Here is a 13,378-nt window from a genome sequence, read left to right as displayed (position 1 = left end):
CCTTAGTCCAGGCTTCCGGCCCCCTGAGAGTGGGATATGAGGTGCGGGGAGGTGGAGGCTTCTTTTCCCCCTCCCTCTCCAGAGTGGCATATTATTCAGTGGTAAAAAGAAACGAACTAACAACTCTCAAACCAGGCAAAGACGCGGAGGAAACTTAAATGCATATTACCAAGTGAAAGAAGCCGGTCTGAAAGGCTACGTGATTCCAACTCTATGACATTCTGGAAAAGGCAAAACTACAGAGGTAAGGGACGCCTGGCTGGCTCAGTTGGTAGAGCATTTGACTCTTGATCTCGAGGTTGTGGGCTCGAGCCCCATGTTGGGCATAGAGCTTACTTAACTAAAAACGAAAAACCTGTAGAGGTAGTGAAATGATCAGCGATTGTGAGAGGTTGGAGCGTAGTGGGGGAAAGGACGAATGGGTGGAGCACAAGGGATTTTTAGGGCAGTGAAACCGTTGTATATGATATCCCAGTGGTGGATACATGACGTCACGCATTTGGCAAAATCCTTAGAACTGTACAACACAAAGAATGGATCCTGAATCACACTATGGGCTTTAGTTAATAATAATGTATCAAGAAGGCAGCGGGCTGGCTCAGTGGGTAGAGCATGAGACTCTTGACTTGGGGTCGTGAGTTTGAGCCCCACATTGGGGGGTAGAGTTTACTTAAAAATAAAAACAACAAATAATAATATATCAATATTGGTTTATTAATTATAACAAATGCACCATACCGATGCATGATGCTGATAAATAGCAGAAGTTGTGGAGGGATGGAGTAGACGGAGAGCAAGTATATGGGAGCACTCTGTACTTTCTGTTCAATTTTTCAGTCAACGTAAAACGATTCAAAAAAGTAAAGTCTTTGGGGGCTCCTGGGTGGCTCAGTTGAGTGTCCAACTCTTGACTTTGGCTCAGGTCATGATCTCACGGTCTGTGGGCTCAAGCCCCACATTGGGCTCCGCGGTGACGGCATGGAACCTGCTTGGAATCTGTCTGCCTCTCTCTCTGCCCCTCCCCTTCTTGCTCTCTCGCTCTCTCTCTCTCAAAATAAATAAAAATGTACTTAAAAGGGCACCTGGGTGGTTCAGTCGGTTGAGTGTCTGACTTCGGCTCAGGTCACGATCTTGCGGTCTGTGAGTTCCAGCCCCGCGTCGGGCTCTGGGCTGATGCCTCAGAGCCTGGAGCCTGCTTCCGATTCTGTGTCTCCCTCTCTCTCTGCCCCTCCCCCATTCATGCTTTGTCTCTCTCTGTCTCAAAAATAAATAAACGTTAAAAAAAATGTACTTAAAAAAAAGTAAAGTCTTTTGATAAAAAGTTACTATCTATCAGTCAATCAGTTATCAGTCTACAATTTTTACTTAGAAAAAAACTAAATATGGCCATATACCGTAGAGAAGATAATGCCTGATGTTCATTAATTATTTCTAGTAGGCCTAAACTGCATACCTGACCATTGGTGTTACAGAGGTAGATAAACGGGATGGGAAAACAGAAAACCTGGGTTCGGATTTTGTTCTGCCATTTGTGTGGTCCTTTACCTGGGTTCGCCAAGAGGTTTAGGTGCAGAAGCCAGGTACCACTGTCATTGTGTAAGAAAGTCTCCAAAATATTATATATCTCTTAAACTATTTTTAAGTCACTTTTTTAAAAAGTTTGTTTGTTTATTTATTTATTTATTTATTTATTTATTTGTTTGTTTAGAGAGAAAACGCACAAGTGGGAGAGGGGCAGAGAGAGAGAGAGAGAGTCCCAAGCAGGCTCTGTGCTGTCAGTGTGGAGCCTGATGTGGGACTCCATCCCAGGAACCACAAGATCATGACCCAAGCGGAAGTCAAGGGTCAGACGCTCAACCTATTGAGCCACCCCAGTGCCCCAAGTTACTTTTTTTTTTTTTTTTTTTGGAGAGAGAGAGTGAGAGAGCGTGAGTGAGCAAACAGGAGAGGGGCAGAGAGAGAGGGGGGACAGAAGATCCAAAGCGGGCTCTGCTGAACAACAGTGAGCCCGAATCGGGGCTTGAACCACCCAGGTGTCCCTCCTCTAAGTTACTTTTTTATTGCAGAAATAATTCATGTTGATTCCAAAGAATTTCATAAAGACAAAATTCCAAAGGTCAAAATAAAAATGATCTCTTCTTGGGGCGCCTGGGTGGCTCAGTCGGTTGAGCGTCCGACTTCGGCTCAGGTCATGATCTCACAGCTCGTGAGTTTGAGCCCTGCGTCGGGCTCTGTGCTGACAGCTCAGAGCCTGGAGCCTGCTTCTGCTTCTGTATCTCCCTCTCTCTCTGCCCCTAACCCACTCACACTCTGTCTCTGTCTCTCTCAAAAATAAATAAACATTAAAAAAAAAAAGAGATCTCTTCTTGTATAGCCCAGAGATAACCACTATATAATTTTTGGTTTAACCTTTTATTTTGTTTATCCTTAAATATATAATTTAAAGACAAACTTGGGGTCATAATATACATACTCTTTTTTTTTTTTTTTTACTTTTTTATGAACATTTTTAAAGTTTATTTTTGAGAGAGAGAGAGAAAGAGAGAGTGTGAGCAGGGGAGGGGGAGGGGCAAAGAGAGAGGGAGACCCGGAATCTGAAGCAGGTTCCAGGCTCCGAGCTGTCAGCACAGAGCCCGATGCGGGGCTCGAACTCACCAACGATGAGATCATGACCTGAGCTGAAGTCGGACGCTTAACCGACTCAGCCATCCAGACGCCCCTGAATATTTTAAGTATTATATTTTTATAGTAACATTTTTAATTGACAGAAAACTGTTCAGTGCATGGATATAGTGGAGTACTATCTTATTGTTATGTATTCAGATTGGTTCCAGTTTTTTGGCTATTGTAAATAATGCTGTGATAAATATCTTCGTGTCTGCATATTGTTTGGAATTTAGAATTTTGTTTTTCATATTAATTCCTAGAAATAGAAATATGGATAGATTGGCAAAATTTAAATAATCAGAGGCAAACTACCTTTTTAAAAGTTAACTCATGGGGCGCCTGGGTGGCTCAGTCGGTTGAGCGCCCGACTTCAGCTCAGGTCACGATCTCGCGGTCCGTGGGTTCAAGCCCCGCGTCGGGCTCTGGGCTGATGGCCCAGAGCCTGGAGCCTGCTTCTGGTTCTGTGTCTCCCTCTCTCTCTCTGCCCCTCCCCCATTCATGCTCTGTCTCTCTCTGTCTCAAAAATAAATAAATGTTAAAAAAATAATAATAATAATAAAATAAAATAAAATAAAAGTTAACTCATAAATGGGTGCCCGGGTGGCTTAGTTAAGTGTCAGACTCGACTTCTGGCTCAGGTCTTGATCTCATGGTTTGTGCAATCGAGGCCCCCCCCCCCCTCCCCAGCCTCCACGCTGACAGCTCAGAGCCAGCTTGGGATATTCTCTCTCTCTCGCTCTCTCTCTCTCTCTCTCTCTCTCAGCCCCTCCCCTGCTTGCATATGTACTCTCTGTCTCAAAATAAGTAAACTTAAAAAAAAGTTAACTCGAACAGTTTATATATGGAAAAATATAATTGTTAGCAACACAAGGCCTTCTCTTTGAGGACGGTTGGTTGTATTGTCTTCCGCAAAACTAGAAAACTAGTTTTTGTTTGGACATGGAGAATATTGTGGTTAATCATATCTCTTCTTGATATTGGCTGCTGTGAATTTCAGACACACCTAGTTCTGGATTTCATAATATTTTGTGTATTACCCTCACTCCGGGCTTGACTTTAGCTTGCTTTACTACACCATTAATTTCGTCTCAACTTATTTTTACGTGTATTTGGTATTGCCATACTATATGCATATTCTGAAATGTCATTAATTCTCTTGGGAACATAGTGAGGAATAACTACATAAAAGATAAATGAATGACAGCTTTTATATGTGTAAATTAGTGCAGATTTCATCAGAAGGAATGATGAATGACGAATTAGTAATATGATTTTCTTTACTATACTCGGACTGTCTCATTCAGTATGATTTTTGTTGGCTAATTCTCAGCCTTGTTTCCAGTTTGCCATATCATCTTTATATTCAAGTTTTTAGGCAGGCCAAATCTGTTAATATCTTGTCCTACTAGGATTTATGGGAATAAATGGCATCCAGTCGAGAATGTGCTCCAGAAGTGTAAATAGTGAAGCAAGTTCATTTTTCTTTCTTTTGGCTGACTGTAGGTAATAAAATATTGAAAAATGTACAAATTTAAGCTGAGAAAAATGTTAACTGCCCAAATGTTAGTAGTTACTGATGAAATTGCATGTGTAATGCTGTCTGTCAAGAGGGTGATTCTGTAAAGGACAATTAGTCTCACCAGAAAACACTTCTTGAAATTTATTTGTAGTGAAATGAACCTGAAAGTATCACATGAATTGTATTTGACAATTAAATTTGATTAGAAGCTGCTGATCTGAAGAACAGGCAGATTATGGGTGTGGATTTAGGAGCACTGGTCGAATGTTCACTGTCTGGCACTTTCTGGTAACAATTCCCTCAGGATAAGAAGGAACATAGTTATCAAATTTAATAAATATATGGAACAGATTAATTGAACATCCTATGTACTGCATGCACATCCACTGCTAGACTCATGAGCAAATACGTTTCATATTTTGTGTTTTTAAAAATTTTTTTAAACGTTTATTTATTTTTGAGAGAGAGAGAGAGAGTGCGAGCAGGGGAGGGGCAGAGAGAGAGGGAGACACAGAATCCGAAGCAGGCTCCGAGCTGTCAGCACATATCCCGACTCGGGGTTCCAACTCATGGACCACAAGATCACCACCTGAGCGGAAGTCGGCCACTTAACTGACTGAGCCACCCAGGCGCCCCGGTCTTCCGTACTTTGAAAGCATTACTTTTTACTGATTTTCCTCATCAAACGACTCAGAGTTAAGACTTCTGACTCCTTTCTCCAACCCTGGGCATCAGCCTCCTTGAGGATAAAATAGGAATGTGGAAGAACAACGTTGCCCATTTCTCCAAACAGTTGTGAAAGGAAAAGGTTGGCGATGAATTGGGTTCTTAAATGTGAGACGACAGCCCGTTATTAGGCGCTTGGAAGACCGTACGCTCAAAACTGAGTGTAACACCAGTAAACGAGTGAATCCTATCGAGCTGTCTTTGTCCTGGGAGACAGTAGCTTCATGGAGAAGTGCTCAGCCTCAGGTTAATTGCCAGGCTCTGCCACTCTTCTCCTCTGAGAGACGTTGGGCCGGTTGACTTTTCTGAGTGCCGGGGTTTTTAGTGAGGGGCAGCGAGTGGATCCGATCCTCCCGCTCACTTCAGGGCACGGGGTCACGCGAAGCTCTCCCCTTCCTCTAATGTATTTTTTCCTCTTTCCCCCTGATCCCTGACCCACTCTCTTCCAGCGCACAAGCCCTCGTTTTTAATCGTTTGCTACAACGCTTGTTTGCATTTGTAAAATTGTGTATAAATAGAGTGATGATTCTTTCCACGTGTTAACTTGACTAGGCTACGCTCCTAAAAACTCAAGTAAGGTTATTTCTGCGTGTGTCTAGAAGGGCGTATCCGGAAGAGAGTAGCACTGCGGTCTGAAAGACTAGTCCGTGGACTGAACAAAGGAGAGTCCTGCTAACCACTGAGGGCTTGGATGGCCCGAAAAGGCAGGAGAGGGTAAATTCATTCTTTGCTTGAGCTGAGACATCCATCTTTTGCTCTGTCATAGGTGCTCCTGGTGTTCCGGCCTTCTGACTTAGACTGAGATCGATACCCCAGGCCTTCCAGTTTTCAGGCCTGCGGACTCCAGCAGAATCAAACCACTGGCTTTCCAGGTTCTCCAGTTTGCACATGGCAGACCGTGGGACCTCTCAGCCCCCATAATCCCGTGAGTCAATTCTTGCAATACATCTCTTCTCTCTTTTTTTTTTTTTTTTGAGTTTTTAAAATTTTATTTATTTTGAGAGAGGTAGGGAGCATCAGTAGGGGAGGGGCAGAGAGAGAGGGAGAGAGAGAGAGAGAGAGAGAGAGAGCGAGAGAGCATCCCAAGTGTGCTCCCCACTGACATCGGGGAGCCCGATGCAGGGCTCAAACTCAACAAACTGCAAGATCATGATCTGAGCCGAAACCAAGAGTCGGATGCTTAACTGACTGAGCCACCCTGGCTCTCCTAATAAATCTCTTCTCATACAGATCTCTGTATGTGCTGTCGGTTCGGTTGCTCTGGAAAACCATAATACAAATGGCACTGTGCTATGTAACTTGTTTTGCTTTTAGTTTTTTTTATTCGACACTTTATTTTTGAGGTTCGTTCATGCTATGTGTACAGTTCTTTGCTTCGGAGCGCCGACTGGCATCCCAACACCGTCTTCATCTTCCCTCAGGTGATGGACACTTAGGCTCATCCGTACGCCAGATCCACAACCAACACAGTGATAAGCACGCTCATACGTGTAGTTTAATGAGCAGATGTGAGACGCGCGGAGATTTCCCCAGCGCCTATCCGCAGGGACGGGATTGCCGGGGCCTTGGGCGTATTCACATTTCATGTCACCAGACCCTTTCAGGCTTGCCCTCCGGCGGGGCTGTTCACGCTTCCCTTCTCTCAATAAGGCGTGACAGTGTTCTTCTTCCCACACCCTCTCTAAGGCATGATATTATCCCACTTTTCATTTTTGCCAGTCTGATTGGCGTCGCTCAGGTGGTGTAGCATCGTTTGAGGGTTTTGCCTGCGGTTGAGTGTCTCTCCATATATCTGTTATCATCCGTCGATTTGTCTCTTATGTTTCTTGCCCATTTTTCGATTACGTTTTATGTCTTTTTCTTGTCAGTTTGCACAAGTTCCCTGTATATTTATTTACCTTTTGGTTTATTTATTCATTTTGAGAGAAAAAGAAAGAGTGCACATGCGAGGGGGGGTGGAGAGAATCCCAAGCAGGCTCCGTGTTGTCAGCACAGAGCCTGACGTGGGGCTCAATCTCACAGACCATGAGATCATGACCTGAGCGGAGAGCGAGAGTTGGACACTTAGCCCTCTGAGCCACCCAGGCGCCTCAATCCACGTATACTTTAAATATTCCTTGTGAGTTTCATATGCTACAAACATCTTCTTTCAGCCCTTCACCCGGCTGGTAAATTTGTCTTTGGTTCCCATCACTGACCAGAAATCTTCCATTTGGATATAGTTAAACAGAGGTTTTATTTGTAAACATTATGCTTAGTGGTTTTTGGTTTTTGCTGAAGAAGAGTTCCACTGATATTAAGGTGAAAAAAAAAAAACCCTTCATTTGCTTACCTCTATTAACTTCTCTTTCACATTTATGTCATTATTCCATATTATGGGTCAGTTTTCTCAGTGCCATGTACTAAATAACTTTTTCCTGTTGATGTGCGACATTACCTTCATCAGAAATCTGCTTCTGATCTCTCTTTTCGTCTATTATTTTGTGTTTATGTGCCAGGACTACACGATTTCTGTTACTGTGCCACAGTGGTAGTGAAATTAATAATAGTTGATACTTACAAACCATTTTAAGTACTTTACCTGTCAAAACTTATTTAGTTCTCACAACAATGGATGAGGTAGGTACTGTTTTCATCCCCATACAATTGGATGGGAAACAGACACAGAGAGAGAAGTTAAGTAACTTGCACAGGTCATATAACTAGGTACTAGGGAAAGTAGATTTGAACCCAGATAATGTGGTTCAAGAGCCAGCGCTCTTGGGGCACCTGGGTGGCTCAGTCGGTTAAGCGTCCGACTTTGGCTCAGGTCATGATCTCATGGCTTGTGGGTTCGAGCCCCGCATCGGGCTCTGTGCTGACAGCTCAGAGCCCGGAGCCTGCTTTGGATTCTGTGTCTCCCTCTCTCTCTGCCCCTGCCCCACTCGCATTGTGTCTCTGTCTCTCAAAAATGAATAAACATTAAAAACAACAACAACAACAGTACTCTTAATAGGACAACCTGCTTCTCCATTACATTCTAATATCTACTGGGTATTAGTATAACAAAATACTAATACTGTATAGTAAATAAATATATTGTGATTTCTGGGAAATCTCTATATACATATAGATTTGGTCTTCCTCCATAGTTCCTGGCTCATAACTTGCAAAACCCTTGACATTTCCTGAGTGCCAAGGGTGATAGGAGCGTCTTTTGTCATAATATTTGGTCTCTTGTTTTTAGTTCCTGAAAATAATCTAGAGCCATAAAAGCGAACTGGGTGTCTTGTTATTCATAGTGCCCCTTTCCACCCTGACTGGGTTTTTGTTAATAAGATGAAATTTGGAAGGCACCCAAAGATGGGGCCTCGTTGCCAGGGGCACCAACCGTGACCAGAGGGAACTTTCAGTCCCACCCTCTGATTTCCAGGGAGGGGAGAGGGGCTAGGGGTTTAATCCATCAGCAGCAGTCAGTGATGTAACCAATCATGCCTATGTAATGAAGCTTCCATAAACACCCAAAAGGAAAGGAGTGGGCGTTTCCGGGTTGGGGAACCAGAACATTCCTGTGGGCCACCGTGCTAGGCTGGTCATTCAGAAGCATCATTATCAACCCGGGCTTGTGATTGGCCTCTGAAGTGGAGGGTGGTCTTGGGGGACTGAGTCCTTTCCCTGTGGCATCTGAGGCCGTCTCCTAGTAGTGTTAGAATTGAGTTGACCTTTTGGACACTAGCAGGGTGCCCAAGAATTGCCTGTTGATAGTGGGGAAGCCTCCACAGACTCACTGGAATGGGGCCCAGGAACTCACGGAAGACGGTTAACGAAATGGGGGCGCCTGACTGGCTCCGTTGGTACAGCATATGACTCTCGATCTTGGGATTATAAATTCAAGCCCCACGTCGGGTGTAGAGATTACTTAAAAATAAAATCTTTTTTTTAAAAAAAGAAGATTAACAAAATATAGGATTAGTAAAGAGAAAGAAATGAGTTTGTCGATACCTACATAAATTCTGGTAGAATTAATACTAGAGTTGTATTGAATTCATAGATTATTTTGAGGGAGAGTTATAGTTACAATATTAAATCATCAAATCCATCAACACGGCATTTTTCTCCATTTGTTCACATCTTTTTTTTTTTTTTTAACAGTTTATTTTTTAAAAAATAATCTGTACACCCAGCATGGGGCTCAAAACTCGGGCCAAGATCGAGACTCACATGCTCTACTGACTGAGCCAGCCAGGCACCTCTGCTCATATCATTTGTAGGGTATTTCTGGAGTTGTGCAACTTTCCGAACATGAGTCTTAGGAAGTTACTGGGTTAATTTTTAGATACATCATAACTTTGTTACTGTTACGAATGGTGCCTTAATTCCTTAACTATAATTTGTCTATTATTGCTGCTGTAAAGGAAAATGATTCATTGGTATAAATTAGTATTTTATCTGATAACCTTGCTGAAATGTCTTACTGGTTTTATAAAGTTCGTTTTTTTTTTTAATTTAAAAAAACTTTTTTTTTTTTTTAACATTTATTCCGTTTTGAGAGACGGAGAATGAGTGGGGGAGGGGCAGAGAGAGCGGGAGACTGAATCCGAAGCAGGCTCCAGGCTCTGAGCTGTGGTGTCTCGTAGATCATCCTATTGTGACGGATTATGACGGGTATGTTGCTTCACTTAAAATCCATAAGCATCTCCTTTCTTTGACTGATGGCAAAGAACTGCTGTGCTGGGTTTGACAGCTTCTTTTCTTATTTTAGATCCCAAAGTTAATGGCTAGTAAATAAAATACTTACTAGAGGATTTGGGAGTGTTTTTTTTCCCCCATCACGAAAGTTTTTTTTTTTTTTTTATTTTAACTTTCTGAGTTTTTGCTTTCATTCTGAAGTGCTGAACTTTATCAGGTATTACTTTAGAACATGTTGCAATAATCCTGTAGTTTTTGGGTTTTTTTTTTTCCCCTCTGTCCTTTGGTTCAGGATTTTAACTGTATTGCTACATTGTCTTCTGGCTTCCTTTTGTTTTGGATGATAATCATTCTTCATTTCTATCACTGTTTATATATCTCTTTATTCTGGTGGTTTTTCACATTTGCTTTTTGTCTTTGCTTTTTAGCAGTGTGACTATGGTGTGCTTCTTGATGTATTTTTCCTCCTTGGAGTTGACAGAGCTTCTTGGATCAATAAATACATTTATTTTTTTCCTCTTTCCATTTCAGATATTATACTTTTCATTTCTTATTTTGCCATTTAGTGATGACCATCCAACCTAAGTATTTTGTAATTATCCTCTGGTTTCCTCTCACCTGGGGTCCACACCTGGCCCATGTGGAATGCTGGGCAAGTTTTGCAACCTAGTAGTGTAGGCAGGTTCCAGTTCGAGGACATTCCATTGATTCTGCCATGAAAGCAATTAGCTCATCTTCAGCCCTCTAGATTTCCAAGAACATCAGTTCGATTCCTGCTTTTGGTGGTCCCCCACTGCGGGACCCACGGGTCCTCCAGTTCTCTTTAGGCTTGAGATGAAGAGCATTACATACTCCTACAAAGATGAGAGTAGAGAATCTCAGTCGGGCTAGACCTCTCTCCGAAGAAATGTCTTCATTGTAAGAAGCCCAAGCTATATCCAGTGACATTGTCCGACTTGATAGCTCATTCCTTTTTATTGCTGGATAATATTCTATTGTATGCTTGTCCTGCAATTTCTTTATCCATTCCCCTATTGAAGGACATCACGGGGGCTACCAGTTGTTGGTAATTATGAATAAAGCTCATATAAACATTGGGCAGGTTTTTGTGTGCACATAGTTTTCAACTCATTTGGGTAAATACCTCGGAGCACAGATGCTGGATGGTATGATAAGGCTATGTGTAGCTTTTTAAGAATCTGCCAAAGTGTCTTCCAAAGTATCTTCTTTGGTGAAGCATCTGTTCAGATCTTTGCCACGCCCTTTATTTATTTCTTGATTTTTATAAATTTATTTATTTTGAAAGAGAGAGAGAGAGAGAAGGGGAGGGGCAGAGGGAGAGGGAGAGAGAGAAAGAGAGAGAGAATCCCAAGCAGGCCCCACACTTGGTGCTAAGCCCGACGTGGGGCTTGATCCCCCACCCAGGGATCATGATCTCAGCCAAAATCAAGAGTCGGACACTGAGCCACCCAGGGTCCCTAAATTTGTTTTGTTATTGTAGAGTTTTAAGAGTCCTTTGTATATTTTTGTTAAAAGTCCATTATCAGGTATGTGTTTTGGCAGTGCTTTCTGTAAGGCTGACCTGTCTTTTCATTCTTTTAGCATCTTTTATACAGAAAGGTTTTTTTTTTTTTAACTTTTAATGTTTATTTATTTTTGAGAGAGAGAAAGGGAGAGCATGAGAGGAGGAGGGGCAGAGAGAGAGGGAGACACTGAATCTGAAGCGGGCTCCAGACTCTGAGCTGTCAGCACAGAGCCCATCGTGGGGCTTGAACCCCCGAACAGTGAGATCGTAACGAGAGCTGAAGTCGGATGCTTAACTGACGGAGGCACCCAGGTGCCCCGAGGTTGTTTTTTGTTGTTGTTGTTGTTGTTTGTTTTTAGCTGTAATTAAGTCTAACTTACGTGATTTTTCTTTCATCCATCATGCTTTATGTATTGCATCTGAAAGCTCATCACCCAACCCAAGGACATGTAGATTTTCTCCCATATTTTTCTCAAAGTTTTATAGTTCCACATTTTAAGATTTCTGTCTATGATTGATTCTGTGTTAATTTTTGCATAGGGTATTGCATTTTTCATGTCCTATTTTCCTTTTATTCAATTTAATACAATAAGCATCTAAAAGTGGAGCATCACAGCTTTCGGCATGTATGACGATTTTCTTTTATCATTTTGAATAATGAGCTCTAGGCTTCTCATTACTCATCAATACTTGTATCTTTATTTTTCTACTTTTTTTTAAACCAGTGATAATACTTAAGTATTTTTTAAAAATAATTGCATAATCACTTCAGAACAAAGACAGTGACACTGAGGAAGAATTGAAAATCTGGTCTAAATGTGGAGACATTTTTTGATGATTTCATTGCATAATGTCAGAACTAGGGCTTTTCAGTTGGGAACCATAGTCATGGCGGTCATTCTCCCAGCCCCAGTGGTGAAGTATAGGAAACCCCAGTGGTGAGTTGGTCACATCCCTGAGCAAACTGAAATTCTGTGTACAGTTGGGTAAGATCTAGAATTGATGACTTGACTAAGGAGCAGTTTTAACAAATCATTAGGAGAATGGTTTTAATATAAAGTGTGGCCTTGTTCAAAAATGAATCTCAACGTTGCTAACTGATAGCTTGAAAGCTATCTTCAGAAATACTATGATCCATTTCTTTTCTCATTTTTGGTTGGTAATTCAGATCATACTTAAAGTAGGGATCTGATTGTAGTACACTTGACCATTGCGTTACTATATCTGAATTGATTAAAGTTCATGCTATTCTTTTAATTTAATGAATGTTTCTATTCTCTAGTTTTGACACTGTTCTCGTGCTTTCTCTTTGGTAAGTTGTCTTTATTTCCCATTCTGGTCCATAAAATTATGCTGTCTGTGTCTTCCTACGTCTACACTGCTGTGGTTCCAGTGTAGTGATTTGTTGTTGCAGATGTGAAAATTGGTGCATTTATTCTAGTAATTTCCATCCAATCATAAATGTCTGCTGCTAATACTGTTTCTTTAAGCATTCGCTTGAACCTGAGGTTAAATCTTATTTTTATAACTATTCAGACTAATTAATTGCCTTTTACCTTGGAAAACCTTTGTGATTCAATAAATGAGCTCAAATTCTCCCACCAGTTATTATGTAATTTGGTTATTCATCATAGTTAAATTGTTTTATTCTTTCCACATTTTAGTTATATATTTTTTCTTAACATTCTCCATGAAAGTCACTGCAAAAGTGAGGAAATTATGATATTAAAAATTTTTCAGATTTTATGTGAGGATCTTATTACCTAAACTATAGGAGTCTTTTTTTTTTTGAAAAGGATTATCATTTCACAATGTATTATTACAATGAATAAAAGCTGGTAATGAAACAGCTGTCAAACTTAATTGAAATTCTATAAAAAAAATTTCAGCTCTAAATTTCCTCTTCTATCCAAGTACTTTTCAACATTTGAAGTTATTTTGGGATTTTACTTTATTTTGTTTTATTGGAGTCTGCTGTCATTCATTAAAATTTTTACTAAATCCATCCCTGTGGTATACTGTTTCCTCAGATTAAATTAAGAACACATTAGACTAAGAGAACGTAAGAAAATAGGACATTCACATTGTAGAAAACCTGTGTGTTTCAAGTACTAGTTCTTATAATTTGATAAAAATCGCTGCGTTTTTCTAAATGTTGCACTTGATTTTGCCAACCTCCTGTATCAGTGATCAAGAGACATTGATGATGAGCCTAGAAGCCAGGTGATAAGACTGTATCCCTCCCTGTTTTGTTGCTTTTAAAGTGTGAAGCA

The 13,378-nt window shown here is 41.1% G+C and overlaps 1 non-coding gene across 1 annotated transcript; it reads left to right on the top strand.

Annotated features, from left to right (window-relative positions):
- Positions 1-253: 253 nt before the first annotated feature.
- Positions 254-326, top strand: TRNAK-CUU (transfer RNA lysine (anticodon CUU)). The gene has a single exon. It is a non-coding gene; the product is annotated as a tRNA-Lys (tRNA).
- The last annotated feature ends 13,052 nt before the right edge of the window (positions 327-13,378 follow it).

The sequence above is a fragment of the Panthera uncia genome, chromosome X (genome assembly GCF_023721935.1).
Source record: "Panthera uncia isolate 11264 chromosome X, Puncia_PCG_1.0, whole genome shotgun sequence".
NCBI lineage: Eukaryota > Metazoa > Chordata > Mammalia > Carnivora > Felidae > Panthera > Panthera uncia.
The sequence above is the reverse complement of the archived record's forward strand: the minus strand, read 5'-3'. Positions and strand labels throughout refer to the sequence as shown.